The sequence below is a fragment of the Gopherus flavomarginatus genome, chromosome 4, assembly GCF_025201925.1.
Source record: "Gopherus flavomarginatus isolate rGopFla2 chromosome 4, rGopFla2.mat.asm, whole genome shotgun sequence".
Lineage (NCBI taxonomy): Eukaryota > Metazoa > Chordata > Testudines > Testudinidae > Gopherus > Gopherus flavomarginatus.
Window position 1 is genome coordinate 61,308,487 of NC_066620.1, and position 13,672 is coordinate 61,322,158.

At 45.6% G+C, this 13,672-nt stretch overlaps 1 non-coding gene across 1 annotated transcript; it reads right to left on the reverse strand.

Moving 5' to 3' along the window:
- Nucleotides 1-12,534: 12,534 nt before the first annotated feature.
- TRNASTOP-UCA (transfer RNA opal suppressor (anticodon UCA)) lies at nucleotides 12,535-12,621 on the reverse strand. Its single transcript has one exon. It is a non-coding gene; the product is annotated as a tRNA-Sec (tRNA).
- Nucleotides 12,622-13,672: the final 1,051 nt, after the last annotated feature.

Below are 13,672 nucleotides of genomic sequence, written 5' to 3' on the forward strand. Positions count from 1 at the left end.
ATTCAGGAGCTGGGACTGATGCAGTGGGAGAACCAGGAGCAGAAGGTCCTGCCCAGAGTTTTTTTCTTACAGGTGGTTTCCAGCTTTCCCTGCTCTCTGGAGTTTAGGGGCAATAGCTCATCCATATCTTGAGTTTACAGACCATCTCAGTCCACAGAGCTTTTTCAGCTAGCCACAAATGAAAGGGGGTTGGGAGCTGGCCATGTCTCTGTATTTCTTTACCACACAGGACTGTCCCAAAAGCCTTATGAGTGGGGGGCAGCCCCTCTCCTGCTGCATTTTCCTCCAACAGAAGGAAAGGATGATCTGGTGGCTAAAGTCCAGGCCTTTGTGTCTGGACAACTGGATCCTGCTCCAAGCTCTGCCACAGGCTTCCTGAGTGACCTTGAGCAAGTCACTTAAGGCCACCATTTTTAAAATGTGTCATCAAATCCTGGGTGCCTCAGCTCATGGGGGTCCAACCTGAGACACTTTGGCCTGCTGTTCAGTGGTGCTGGGCACCTGCCATTCCTGCTCCTTTCAATGAGAGCTGTGAGCGCTCAGCACGCGGAAAATCAGGCCTCAAACTGGCTGCCCAAGAAGTGCGGCACCCTGAGTTAGGGGACACACTTGAGAAGACTGGTCTGGTCCTCTCTGTGTCTTGGTGTGTCACCTGTACAACTTGTATAATAGCTGTTTAGTTCAGAGGCAGGAGAAACGTAGCCAGGTAAACATCCATTCCTGTTTGTTCAGTGGATGGAAGGTGCTAGCTAAGGACAACCACATTCACTATTTTATTTAAAATCTCTCCTCACCCTTTTGGGACTCCCCTTCCCCCACCTTTGGTGGTTTGCATTCCTGCCCATTCCTAAAACTCTGCCACAGAGATTTGGGCATGAACTCAAATATCTGGCAGCTGGAACCAGGCCCCTACTTAAGCCACCTAAGCTGACATTCCAGGCTTCCCATCATGGGGAAGAGCCCTTCCCCTCACCAGAGCTTCAGCACTCCTAGTACAAAGCCTGTCGGATTTAATTGTTAACGAGTGAGGAAATAAACTTGCTCTAATTATTGTACAAAGAGCTTAGATGGAATTCAACAGAGCGGGAGCATTGCCTAGTTATCACAACAGGGAACTGAGAGCCAGGACTCCTGGGTTCTATTTCTGGCTCTGCAACTGACTCATTGAGTGACTTTGAACCCAATCCTGTGCCTCAGTTTCCAAGCAGGGAAAAGCAGGGAGGGAGGATGATATTGCCCTGCCTCCCAGGGTCGTTGTGAGGCTGAATTAATTAATACCTGTAAAGCAACTGGAGATCTCAGAGGGATGAATCTATAGAAATAAGCAAGGAAATATTTCTAACAGAATCAGCAGCTGTGCTCCTTTTCATGAGTAGAAAATATACTCACTCACTGGGTGTGCCAACAGATGACCTGACACTAAAGAGAACTGGGAGAGCTATTTGCAGTGAACAATTTATTGAACAATTTTTACCCTTGTCTGTTTGTGTATTATCTACAAATAGACTGATTTTTGCTCAATTGTTTGTGGGTCACAAATATGCAATGAAACCAGTGGTTCTCAACCTATTTACCATTGTGGGCTACATATACAGCTCTCTGTGTGTTATGTGGGCTGCATCCTCACAATATATATACTACCCGTATAGCCCTGAGGATGTCACACACGGCGCAGCTCTGTGCTGATTGGGCCACAAGCGGCCCATGGACCGTGGATTGAGAACTACTGGTTTAGACAAACACATCTCTCCCTATGTGTCACTCACAAGTGAGTCACCATCACTGTTGCTTGGAGTATTTCCTATTTGTGCTGTGTGACTGGTCCCTAGACTCACATGGTATTGTTTCTGCTCACTGATTAGAGCAGGGGTAGGCAACCTATGGCACGTGTGCCAAAGGCGGCACGCGAGCTGATTTTCAGTGGCACTCACACTGCCCGGGTCCTGGCCACCGGTCTAGGGGGGCCTCTGCTTTTTAATTTAATTTTAAATAAAGTGTCTTAATCATTTTAAAAACCTTATTTACTTTACATACAACAATAGTTTAGGTATATATTGTAGACTTATAGAAAGAGACCTTCTAAAAACGTTAAAATGTATTACTGGTATGCGAAACCTTAAATCAGAATGAATAAATGAAGACTCAGCACACCACTTCTGAAAGGTTGCCGACCCCTGGATTAGATGATTCCCAGGTCCATAAAGAGTTTTCAGAATGGCTGCTAGACAATTTTGGTGTGAGTATTAATGCCATGTGAATACACATACACTCCGTTTCTTGGAACAGACTTGTGAACATAATTTTGCTCATGCCAGTTTTCCTTAGAAGCCAATCAGTGGGGTTGTGAAAACTGCTGAAGCCAATTTGTGGTTTTTGATCTGAACGGATGTTCTTCAGCTCTTGCTCCATCTGGGCGCAACCAGTTTGTGGGGTCTCCCATCTGGTAGCTAGACTTGCTGTATGTGTGTATCTGTGCCTTTCTCTTTACCGCCAGCCAGCATGGGGTTGCCATGGGCTGTAGACACCAGCTCAGCTGATTGAGCCAAAAGGGACTCTCTGAATCTGATTGCCTGAGCTGCTCCCAACTGTAAGTCACTCTTTGATGATTTTCTACTTATCAGCTTCAAAAGAGATGGTTGCAAAGCTGGACTCAGCCAGGTGGCTTCTCTCCTCAAGAAACATTCAACATAGGGCCCCAGTGAGATAGGAACCAACTCCTTTGAAAATCCCAGCTTTAATTAACTTTAGATGAAAGAAGCCAGATTTTTCCTTTCCACGAAGCAAACAGCTTCCACTATGCACTCGGTAGTGCCTTTGAGGTTTTCTGAAACATGATAGTTTCTGTTATATGTAGTCTGCACAGGCAAAGGGACCATTTGATAGAGCAGGTGCTATCCAGCTGGGGTCCAACCCCACCTGTAATATTGCATTCAGTTTTGGGCACCACCACAATGCCTGAAAAAGGCAACATATCTTAATGCCACACTGCGGTATTAGTTGAATTTTAACTTGGAGGGAAGGGGGACAGCCACTGATTTGCCAACCCTACATCCAGCAGCAGCTGAGCGATTCTCAGAGCTCTCCCAGCCAAATATTGATTAAGCTTGACCCTGCTCGGTGTCACAAACTCCAGGAAGATCACACCCCATGGTGGGACAGATCAGACATGAGTGGTATTGGGAAGGCAGGTTCCTCCTCTTTACAATACTTAAAAACTTTTCAAAATTCCTGTAGCTCATTGGATAGGGAGTCAGTATAGCCTCCGGTCACTGGACTTCTCTAGGCCAGGTAGCTATACCCAGCCAAACAGCTACAGCGAGTTGTCTCACCCTTTGTTGATTGGCCTGTTGAGTTAAAAACACTATGCAGAAGTTTGCATTCCAGATATGATGCAACAGCTGCTGGGAACTAAACTAGAGCAGATGCTGTCTTTGCTTGGGAAAGGAAAAGCACCAAAACGATAAAATAAAGCGAGTGGAAAGAAGAGACATGCCACAAATGCACAAGTTGAAATGGCCAACTGACAGAGCTGCACTAGGTGGCCAGTGTGTGTATTTTGGTACTAATACCTTGCACTCACAGTACGTAACACCTTGCAGTCAAGGGTCTCAAAGCTCTTTGTAAAGATTTAAACCTCATACGTTCCCCTGCGCCTTTCCCCGCTAGTGCAAGATGTAAGTATGATGATCCCGGGCACAGAGAGGTGTGGTGACTTCCATAAGGTCAGCAGTGAGTCAGTGGAAAAGCTGGGAACAGAACCCGGGAGTCCTGGCTCCCCGTGCTCTACATTTTCCATACAATTTATGGAAAAACTTATCCCCTTTATCAGTCCTATTACACAGCACTCAGTGAAGATCAGGCAATTAGATCACTTGACTAAGTAATCAGCCCTAGCCGCGTGCAAACTGGCTGCCGACACACAGCTGTGGAGCTCATAGTTGGATTCTTCCACGCTGCATTGTGATTAAGGGGGAAGCAAATATTCTGTATTAATTCTCGCTTCAAATAAAGTGATTTCATCCTGTTCTTTATGCCGGTGGTTCAGACAAAAGGTGCACAGCGTCCTAAAGGTGCCTCTTTTTTCTTTTGGAAGCAATCTCATTCAATTCTACTTTGCACTTTTCTGGCCTAAAGACTCCTTTATAATGGGAGTGGTATACGCATAGTGCCCTCTGCGTGAATTGTAGCAAACTGGTTAGTTTGCCTTGTAGTGAGTGGCATCTAAACTGCTCAGATATGTGTATCCAAACTGTGGGCAGCTGATGGAGATGATCTTTTAGCTCAAGTGGCAGGTGCCTGTGCTTTGTGGCATCAGAGACTGTGAGTTCTGTCCTTGCTGCTGCTGTGAAATTACAAGAGGACATGGTGTGTAGCCACAGATGTACTACAATATTACAGATATAAGAAGGTTCTGCCTGGGGTGTGTGAACCAGAGTAAGAGTCAGAACATCGATCTTCGTCCTTGTTACCTGAAGAATACCTGCTCTGTAAAGCCCAGCCTGTGTTGCCATGGAGACACTGTCTGCCCTGATGACCTTTGAATTCTGATCATTTTAGTGAAAATAATTTGATGCAATCAGGAGAGACATGAGGTTTGTGGTTATACACACACACACACACACAATCTCCTCCATGTCAGGATTTCAGCAAGCAGGCAGATGAATCTGCTTATAAAACACAGTGGCATCGCAGCCGGAGGGGATGATTGCAAACATGGCTTCCTCTGGCCCAAAATACCAGTAGCTGCTGCTGCTGCTTACTGTGACTTGGCATCACCAAAACAAGATACCTACGTGAGTGAGACAAGGCTAATTGAATCCTAAAGCTACCCAAATGTCTGAATTACCCTTCCCTCCAAACAGACTTTCCCGCCCAGATTCAAACGATGGCATAGAATTATCTATTACAGGACATTAAATAAATTATCCCCCATACTGAAAGGTGTATATTTTTTCAGCAAGGGCTAATTTAGTCTTCCAGATCCATACAGGGGACTGTTCAATTCACACAGAGAGACAAGAATCTCAATCTCAACATGTCATTTGGATCCAAGAGGGGAATGCGGCTTCTTTCCTCAAAATCAGAACAAATTTTGTAGACAGTTGGGTAGCCGTCCATGATGGCTCCTTTTTTCTAGGAGTGACCTGCACGGGTTGGATGGTCTAATTCCAGATCCCAGTGGCCAAATCACAGAAAGCATCATAACAGTTGGCACCAGCTGGCCTCTGTGTTGGCAGTCTCAGCAGATAGGCCATAGTCTGAACAGTCTATGGAAACTCAACTTTAAAGATGGTCGCTCCAAGTCATGACTGAGGCACACTGGCAGGCAAGTAGCGTGTGTGCATGAAGCTTGCCCTTGAAGTACTTGCTCTGTGCTTTTGAGCAGGATAGATGATGGGCTAGGTACCGTAGAGAACGTCAACCTCGAAGTTTGTCGAGCATGAAAGTTTCTCCAGCATTCAATTTTGCCTACAATTTTTCTTTTAAGACTCCCCCTTTCTTAGAACAGAGCCTCAACTCTGGCTAGATCCCAGCAAGAGATACCAAATGGCACTTTTTCCTTTCTTTTGCTCTTTCTTCCTTCTCATGAAGCTGGCAGCTTCTCCAAACACACATCCAACCAACGCACAGTGCATTCGAAAACAGGCCATCTGGCTGCGCACTCCTTGAAAATGAGAAGACAAGAAAAACAATCCGCTTGGAGCTGGCAGCTGAAAGGCAGGCAGCCCGTACGTGGACTTGCTCTTGCGGCGCTGTCCAAGAGCTGTCCAATCTATAGGCAGTCCAAAAGCACTTTCCTACTGAACAGAATATGGCTGGCTCCAGAAACTGCTCCAAGTCCGCATTCTGAGTGGGATGCTGTAACTCTCCTTAGCTGCACATGTGCTCGTTAATTAAAGTCACTTTGGAAAGTGCCCCTCATTCCCCCTGCTGGGCTTGCTAGTCGGCCCTCCCTGAAATCCTTCTTGCTGCTCTGGAGCCCCCTAGTGCTGTACAAGCTACCAAAGCCAAGGCACAGGAAGGGCTGCTCCAGAATGGCTCTTTCAACTACAAAACGGAAGCAACTGCATTCATTGTTCAATGAACAGCCACCGCTGGCCTATACAGAGTTGGGATGAAGGCAAAGTAGTTTTATTTTGATGTGATTTTCTCCTCTCTCTGCCTGTGGCAGCACCCCAGCTTCTCCAGAAGTGGAACCATCCATGATAGTCTCTTGGGAAAATGTGGTGAAGTGTCATGGGCTTGAGTGCTCTGAGCCACTGAGACAGCAGGCTCCTTAGTTATCTCTCAGATGCTCATGGGCTGTGGGATATGCCCCCATCTCACTTTAGTCTGAAGGTGATGTAAACAGCATGATGTCCCTTTAAGCTACAGTATCAGGCGTAATTCCCTGGGAAGGTTTGCTTTGAGGGGCATGGGTGAAAGCAGTCACATGCCCTGGCTTATACATGTTTAATGTCCCATCACTACATTTCTGTGGTGACTAGATGATCCATCAGATCTTTTATCCACACCTTGCTGGGACTCCCTTTGCAACTGCAGCCATTTTCTTAGTAAGGATGAGACAGAGTGTATATAATGGTGGGTCAACCAGTGGGAGATATTATGGATACTGCTCAGCTGTGTGTGCACAGAGTACTAATGCCTACCTATATCGCTGCATCCCTGCCATGACTTATGCTTCTATTGGTGCTACTCATGAACAGAATCAAGGCATACACCTCCAGACTGTTTAACTGTCTTGGTTCAGAAGAAGAGTTCTGTATCAGAAAACCTGCAATTTCCTTTCAAATATTATTGCCACACACAGGATATACCATGTTAATACAGTTCTCCAATATAGTCGCCTTTCATGACTATTATTTTATCAATGACATTCACGTCATCCTTTTCTCAATTTTAAAGGGCCAATACCAGCAAACTTTAGGTTCAAAATTCAGATATTTTTTTTTTTAAAAAAAGGCTGTTTTGCAAACCTTAAGGGGATCTGAAAGATTTTCATGGACAGAAGGAAATAGAGGAATCGTTATGGATTTAAACAAAACCTCTGATTTGTTGTGACCCAACAGAACTGCCTTGTGCTAGTGTGTGAGAACCAGGAAGTGAAACTGACTTGATACAGATTATAAAGGAAAGGACTAGCATAGTTTCCAGGTCTGAGTGGAGTGAAATGCAAAGAGAAATTGAACAGGATCAGTGGTAAAAATACATATGTTTTAAAATCTTTCAGTTTTAAACTCTAACCAGTTATTTAACATTCAGTAAAAACTTTGGAACATATCATAAACGTAGTTCCACTCAAATACATGAGTTCTATTTGTAACTTTCAGCAAAGCAGGATAACATGGAAAGAAAAGAAGAGACTGGGAAGTTAGATCTACACTACAGTTTGGCTATAAGGAGTCTGAATCACCTGGAGACATTAGAACAATGCTTCTGAGAGTCTATATGCTGGCAATTAACTCATAAAAGATCTGGCTATAAACCTTACAATACATGTTGTTTCTCTTTGAGCCATCAGTTGCATGCTATGAAGTGCACAGTGCCTCCCATGACTGCTGAGAGCTCTTAGCTCTCATTGAAGTCAAATGGTGCAGTGGGAGCTCAGCACCTCCCAAAATGAGGTCTCAAATCCTGTTTGTGTTACTCATGTGAATGGCACTGCTCACTTGAGTAGGGAGGGATGAATTGTCCCTAAATCCCACTGAATGTGTATCCTGTGCACCCTAGATTGAAATAAAGAATTTATATTCCTGACTATATTTTCCTGGTTTTTATTCCCACATAGAATGACTTACCAAATAGCAAAACTAGGGCTGGACAAAACATTTTCTGCTTAAATTTTTTGATAGAACATTGGGTTTTTAACACAATAAATGTTTTCACAGTGAGGGTCTGCTTTCCTTGAAAATTTGATTTTTCAGCAAAAGAAACACCAGAAAGTCAAAAACTCTTTATTTTTGGCACTTTCTTTTTTTTTTGTTTGTTTTCTGTTTTTTGGTTTGTTTTTTTAAATGTTTCAGGTTTTGGATGAAATACTGAAATTTTCCAGCGGGGGAAAAGCACCCATTTTCTGACCAGCTCTTGTCAAAACCAAAGGGTTCATTGCTGGATTTGGTCTGGGAACTGCACTGGAGGGGAGGTGACTGACACCTTTCTAGTTCCAAATAAAGCCCTACAGGATGGGAGACCATCTAGCTATACCCATTTGTGTGAGTCACGCCAGCCACCCTTTTGCCAAGGGACTGTGTCTAATGACATTTAAGGAGTTCAGGTCAATATGCTACTAGCAAACACTCTTTGCCTCTCTGCTGGGCTCTGGCCTCTGTAGCTGTATGTGTGCGTGTGGGATGCACACAGGTACATGCTGTTCAAAATCAAACCCTGGCTACAGTGTTTCCGTGACGTCTGTGACTCACCCAGACAACAATAGCCCCTGGCACTTGCTCAGGCTCGAGAACTCAGCTTTCCCCATTCATAAAAAATATAAAAAAAGGTTGCACACGTAAGCACAGAGTGGCCCAAATCCTGCTTTGCACAGCACCACCAGCACACTTGGGCTCTTAAGCTGGCATAGCTGGATCAGCCTCTCTCGTGGTGCAGAACCACCGTAATGACAACTCTCAGACCCACCCATGCCCCTGCTCCTGTGTAAAGGGGGTGGCTTTGACTTCCCTGCTGATTTTTAGCTGCCATATTAGTCCCTAGGGAGATGGCCCCAGCACACAGGCAGCCTAAAATCAGCTGGGCAGAGTTCAGCTTTGCACCCCCCACTTTCCAAGCTTTGCTCTGTGTTCTTCAGCTGTAGCTGGTGAGCTGGGCCTGTTTGTGCATATGACTTCACATTAAACCAGCGTGGGTCTTTGTTCCCCTCTAGTGGCTGGACCACAAAAGAGATTTGTGAGTGCTTCTTCTTCCAAACGAATCCGACTGGGTCTTAGATGCTTATTCTTTTTAGGGTGACCAGACAGCAAGTGTAAAAAATTTGGACGGGGGATGGGGGCTAATAGGAGCCTATATAAGAAAAGCTCCAAAATCGGGACTGTCGCTATAAAATTGAGACATCTGGTCACCCTAAATCTTTTAGATCCAGAAGTCCTGGGTGCAGCCCTCACAGGTAATCTAGGCAGAGCCTTTGTTATCTGCACAGAAAAATGCATGCATGCGGTTGTACACTCACCCATAAACACATGTTCACTGAGTCAGATCCCACTCAGCCATACGCACAGGGAGCCATGTCACACACATTCACCCATGAACACCAACACTTCCTCCACACCACATTGTGATTCCGCTTGGAAAACAAAGCGAGGTGACTTCATTTCAGAAAAGCAAAACTCTCGTGCAATCTGGGTCCAAAGATTCCATTGCTTGTATTTTAACCATTTTCAGATTGTTCAATTAATTTTAGCTTAGCCCTTTGCATGTCAGGAGTAGCGCTCATTTGGTTCAGACACTGAACACTTTACCAGGCCAATCACTGAATGGCCATAGTTTATAGAAAGTTTTTAACTGCTTGTCCAACAGGATGTAACCAATTGTTCAGCATTAATTTTCTACTCTAGCCTTAGGGGTCATCGGACGGTACCAACACAAAGAGTTTACCACTCTTCCAAGGGCCTCGCGCCACCCACACCCCTCTAATACATCAGCTGGAAAGCCAGCTTCCAGTTCCCCCATCTGTGGGCCATTCTGTCCCCTGTACCAGCACAGCAGAGAATGAATCCACTACCTACCCTTCCACATTGACTGGATCACTTTGTGCCCTTAAGGTACAATCCCATGCTGGGGGTGGCACCCAGCCCCAGCAGGAGGCACTACCCTTCCCCAAGTTCCTGATGTACAGTTGGTTTGCCCTCATGGATCAGTGCAGGACTGTGTCCCTGCTTCCGCCTCGCCCACTTCATGGAATCCTGAATGCTGGGACTGCAATTGTCCCTAGCCCTTGTGTAGAGCAGGTGAAAGAGGCCCTGCTGCACCCATGTAAGAGTCAGTCATAATGTTTATAAAGCTCCACTCCTCGATTCCCAGGCAATGTTCATAGTGCACCAGAGGTAGCAGAGCAGAGGAAGTGTGAGGGGTCTGCCCCAGTTAAGTAGGGATCACAGATGGGCAGGATGTGGAATGTGTAAGTGCAGAGGGGTGGGGAGAAATGCCTTCTAGGGAAGCAATGAGTGGGGGGTGGCTTCCAGATACTACTTTGCCTAGAACCCTACAAATCCTGGGACCACCTCTGCTCGCCATAACCTTCATGGAGCAGGAGATCCACTGTCCTTTGGGTGATGTGTCTGACAGTCAGGAACCCACTAGCTCCCCCTAAGGGTAGACTACTACACACAATCTAAATCTGCTACTGTCTTCCAAGACGGTTGAATAGGAGCCGGTTTGTTCTTGTTGCTTTGCCGAAACAAGCAAAGTCAATGCCAAGAACAGATGCAAACTGGTTGGTTGTGCAGTTCAATTCTAGCTCAGAGCACATAACCCCCATCTGTGTGCTTGTGTGTGAGGCGTGGGGTGGAATATAAGAATTTGATTGTCATAATTTAATCCCAGATTACTTCTTGGAAAAAAAACAAAACAGATACAAACAGCATGTTCCCTTATAAATCAAACATGAAAGAGCTTATTATGTTCTGTCATGAAGCTGGCAGCTATCTTTGCCGTTCTCAGCTGCCCACTGTAGGGCAAAGGCCGTTCCAGAGCTATCCCTGATGGAAACAAAAGCCCAAAGCCAAATTGCATTACATTAATTAATTTTTGAGGCCATGGTGGTATTTCACACAGAAAGTGCATTATGAGCAGAGGACGCAAACTGACTGATTTACAGAAACAGATGGAATGGCACAAAGCGGATAGCCATCTGGAATTCATGTCACTTCTAGCTGCATTGTGGAAAGCTCACGCAAATATCCTACACATAAATAAAAAGCCTTGATGTGACATGTGCACTTCAGAGCATCAGAAAACTGTTGCCCCGTAGGCCAGTTTATTCATAAAAATGACAGTACAGGCTAGTGCAAAAGTGGAGGTTTTCTGATTGGTGGCAGGACTTAGTAGATTTAAGGCAATTAGGTTTCAGCCAAACAATAATGGTACTGGATGCACCTGATGCACTATTGCCCCAACATCCATCAGACCAAATGAGTCAATTTGTGTAATGGAAACAGAGTCACTCAGGGTCAGCAATAGGCACAACCAGCAACAAGAAACACTTGAGGTCTCATGATCTTGTGTTGTCACAACATCTCGTGGGCTAGTCCATTCCTGCCCACCACTCCTGGCAGTGTAACCAGAGGGGAGGAAATGATGGTCCAAGTTCACTCTGCCCCACTCTGGGGGAGCTTGGAGACTTCTGCTTGCTTGAAGCCCTGCAAATCCTAAGGTCAATGCTGGAGCTTCTGCAATTGGACATCACAGAATTAATGCTTCCTACCTGGATCATATATTTTTCAGGATCACATTAACCTTTATTTTTCATGGGGCTGGGTGACATCATTAGCACCAATGTTTATTGCTGGAGTGAAGAATCTTCATGATAGTGTGGGTGGGAGACAGGGTATATTCAATATGGAGCAGATCTCAAGCATGGTTTCCTTTATTTTTTCCGCTCTTGTAGGATGTGAAATGACACTAATAAAGATCTACTTAGAAGAATCCAATTAAACTTGGATTTTCCTTCTGCATACTCCATCTAAGTCCTGTCAACCTACTCTAGCAGTGCTGAGTATCAGTGCATGCTTTGGCCAAAGGAGGAAGGCAACAACAGCTGGGTATCAAACTCAGGGAAAAGTAATAAACATAGTAAATTCAAGAGTTCAGGAAATGGTGGCTCTCTTTATATCTCTCTCTCTCTCTCTATATATATATAGATGAATGAACATGTTAAAAATATCTGCCTGTAGCCACTAGCTCATCACTTAGACGGAAATTCTCCCAACAATTACTCAGTAATAGGGATTCACCTTAATCAATATTACTCTTCATCCGTCTAATCAATAATAGGGACCTTCACTAATCAATCAATGAAAGGAAATACTACTAATTAAACAACTTCCACAAGTCGACAACCAGGAAACTTCATCAGCAGTCAACATGAAATAACCAGTCAGCAAGAACCTTACTCATCAATAGCACTAGTAATTAAACAATAGTTAAGGGCCCTTCAGGAACAGAAAATCTCTTCAATCAATAAACCTATAATTTCCTTAATCAACAGCATACATTGGTTGATAATATGGAAACTCACCAGTGTATCAACTATCAATAATAAAGAACTCCATCAATACAAATCAATGCTGGTGAATGTTCTGCAAAGCATCACTAATCATTTGATAATTGATTGGGAAATTCACAAATCAATAACACCCAATAATCAGTCAGCATTAGGGCCTGCATCAGTGACAGTGGAGCTGATCAATCAGCAGTACTTGCAATATGATTAGGAGGAAGCCCACCAATATTACTACCCAAGGGAAACTCCCTGCTGAGAGAACTCAGACACCCCTCAGGAAGGTGGAAATTGGGAGTTATAAACGCCCGAAGGGTGGAATTGAACCACTCTGTCGCTAGACAGCTACAGGTTTGAAGCCTGCACCCCAGACCACTGAGGATCATCCGGGCGATTGAAAACATGCAATTACAACGGTATATAAATCACAGCTATAATTTAAATTTTCAAGTTAGGATGAACAGCATTTTTTTCCCGTTCCCCCAGTACTATCTCTATCTTAGGCTTATTAATTCCTATATAGAGGCTTCAGTCAGTGGGTTTCAGGGCTACTTCCTTCACCTCGAGGGGAGACACTAGCCCTATGTGCCCCTTTCTCACGCTTTTCCTACCTAGATCGCTCCCGCTGCTTTATGCAAATATTGCTGAAGCTGATTGGTGAATTCCCCGCGGCTGCCGGAGAGGGTAGGGCTCGGGCCAAGGCGGCAGCGTTGTGACAGCTGAGCGCAGGGCCGGGCTGGGCTGGCTCCAGCAGGACAGGGAGGCGGAACAGCATGGGGGTGCCCCCGGGAGGGGGTGATTGTCGCCCCCAGAGGGGTTAGTTGTGGATCTGCCCCCACCCATAATGGGGAGGTGGCCGCCAGCAGGGGCTTCCCCCTGTGATGTTGGGCGGTGAATCCTGCCCCGGGGGGGGATGCAGGTCACAGTGTGAACCTGTCCCTAGAGAGGCTGAGGGAGTCGGTGCGGGGTGGTAACTCACGGCCTTTTCCCAGCAAGAGCAGCAGCTTTATCCTGCTGAGCCCCCCACACCCCAGCAATCCCCATCACCTTTCCCGGTTCTCCCAAGGGCTCTTTCAACATCTTCCCAAAGATGGGCTTGTGCAACGCCCCTGGGCAAGGGGGAGAGGAAGACGTGGGTTGGGGGCGGGGGAGTCATTGTTTACCTCTGGCTTTTGTTTGTGGAAAACTAAATCCTGCTTTCTCGATCCTGTTCTTCAGACCACGGATCTGTGATGGGGTTAGGGAGCCTCCTCTTCTAAACTGTCCCTTGGCTCTCAGTGTGGGTCAATAGCTTCCCAGGCATGCTGGACTCCCCTTTTTCTGCATTGTATAGTTCTGTGGTGTCCATTGTCATCTGCTCGATACAAGGCAATTGGTACCTTGGTCTGTTGCAGGGAGACCTTTCTCTGCCCCCCAGGAGTTTCTCAGCTAGATCGCTATCCG